The sequence below is a fragment of the Vombatus ursinus genome, unplaced genomic scaffold (genome assembly GCF_900497805.2).
Source record: "Vombatus ursinus unplaced genomic scaffold, bare-nosed wombat genome assembly UNPS02001287.1, whole genome shotgun sequence".
Classification (NCBI taxonomy): domain Eukaryota; kingdom Metazoa; phylum Chordata; class Mammalia; order Diprotodontia; family Vombatidae; genus Vombatus; species Vombatus ursinus.
The window spans coordinates 8,097,031-8,099,150 of record NW_020941065.1 but is presented as its reverse complement, the minus strand read 5'-3'; the positions used below and the strand labels follow the sequence as shown (position 1 = coordinate 8,099,150).

At 45.6% G+C, this 2,120-nt stretch overlaps 1 long non-coding RNA gene across 1 annotated transcript in view; it reads left to right on the top strand.

Moving 5' to 3' along the window:
- Positions 1–422: 422 nt before the first annotated feature.
- Positions 423–2,120, top strand: part of LOC114045581 — a 32,475-nt gene continuing 30,777 nt past the window's right edge. The window contains exon 1 of the long non-coding RNA XR_003569399.1: positions 423–565. This is a non-coding gene — a long non-coding RNA (uncharacterized LOC114045581). The remainder of the gene's footprint in view (positions 566–2,120) is intronic.

Genomic DNA, 2,120 nt, shown 5'->3' with positions numbered 1-2,120 from the left:
AATGTTATTCCTCTGCCATAGAATAGCTTCAAAGGTAGCCCTCTAGTACTGCCTGAGTTGTACTCTTCTCTCCAGGCTACACCTCCCTGTTTTCTTTGACTGAGTATCCTACGGCATGATCTGGAAGCCCTTCACTCTCTGGCTTATTAATATACCACTTAAAATGCCCAGCACTGACCATGGAATTTCTGATGTTGTCTATAGTGGGGCTCCCTTACAGCTCCCCCTGATCCCATTCCCTTTTTTGGCAGCCTTTCTCTCTCACTCTTGACTCTTACGAAACCAGCCGTGAGTCAGGATCATCCATCACCATATGCAATACTGAGAAAGGGGATGACTTCTCAGAAGAATGCCAGCAGATGGGAAAGAGGCCGCCTTGGCCTGGGAATGGGGCTCATCTCTGTTCACAAACACAGGAGAGATCAGGGGACTCTGGTGGAAGAAAGTCTCTGGAATGATCTGAGAGCAAAGGGACAAGGCAGTTATTTCCACACAGGTCCACCAGGAGATCTAAGACCTGAAGCAGCTTCTGTCTTTTCTGAAAGAAAGAAGAATGGCTTGGAAGGTTAGTTCATCCCAGAGGTCTGTCTGCATGCAGAACTAGGGACTGTTGCCAAGGCTCCCCTAGGTGGGGGAGCTGGTTGGGGAGAGGGGATGGAACCACCCCTCCCCACCCCTGGGGAAATGAAGGAATGAATAGATGAAAAAAAAAACATTTACTAATTGCTTATTATGTGCCAGGCTGTGTGTTAACAAATGTAAGGGTGGGGTTGACTGGATTACTCATCTCCATCCCAATTAAAGTAAATGATAAAATGCTTGGTCAATCATAGGTTTTAAATGTCAAACTGTAATGACAATCATATTTGAATAGGCTAAGGAAATTTTGGACTGCTCTAAGCCTCATTTAAAAGGATCAAGCTGGGGAACCAGAGTCATTCAAAAGCTTAAGACAAGGTGGCTTTCTAGTACATCCCCTCCCCCCCACCCCATGGTAGAACCACCTTGGGGGGGATTGGAAATGAGCCTAGAAGGAATGACCTTGACTTTGACTGGCCCAGGTCTCTTCTCCCCTCCTTTCTTCTTCTCTTTGGCCTGAGGAGGACCTGTTGAGCTTTAAAGGGTCTGGAGTGTGTTGGACCACCTATCTTCCCAGGAAAGTTCACCTAGGAATGAAATGAGAGTAACAGGTATTGGAATGGCTGCGAGGCAGTTGAGATCCAGTTGTCTGACCAAGCTTACCCCTTCTGAGGATAGAGCATCAGGCCTGGAGTCAGGAAGACCTGAATTCAAATTCAGCCTCAGACACTTACTAGCTGTGTGACCCTGAACTTAACCCGTTTCCCTCAGTTTCCTCATCTGTAAAATTATCTGGAGAGAGAAATGGCAAACCACTCCAGTATCTCTGACAAGAAAACCCCAAATGAGGTCACAGAGAGTCAGATACAACTAAACAACGACAAATCCTGGATACTAATCAGGGGTGTGATGATAAGTGTTTAACAACTAGGTACCTACCCCTGCTGCTGAAATTTGTTCTATCCGAGTCCCTTGTAGCTTTTACCTACACTACTCTGAGATTTGGTCTACATAACTCCTCCTGGATTTGGGTCCATTGGTTGATCAAGCAATAAGTACTTATTAGTCACATACTCTGTGCCAGGCACTGGGTTAGGTACTGGGGGAATACAAAGACGAATGTGAATGTGCCTGCCCTTAAAGAGTTTACATTCTGTTAGGGGAAACAACTTTACAGAGATAAGTTTATACAAAATATTCACAAAATAAATACAAAAAAATTTTTTTGTTTTTGGTGGGAAGCAATAGCTGCTAGGAGATGGTGGGGGAGGAGGGATCGCTTCAGAAAGGCCTTGGGTGGAAGATGACATTTAAACTGAGCTTAGAAGTAAGCTAGGAATCCTCAAATGGAAAAAAGAGAAGGGAGGGCACTGCAGGGAAAGGCTGTGTGAAGACATAATGGGAGGAGATGTAGAAACCAGCAAGGCCAGGCTTGGCTCAAAGGTACTATGTGAAAGGAAGGGAGGGAGGGAGGAAGGAAGGAAGGAAGGAAGAAAGGAAGGAAGGAAGGAAGGAAGGAAGGAAGGAAGGAAGGAAGGAAG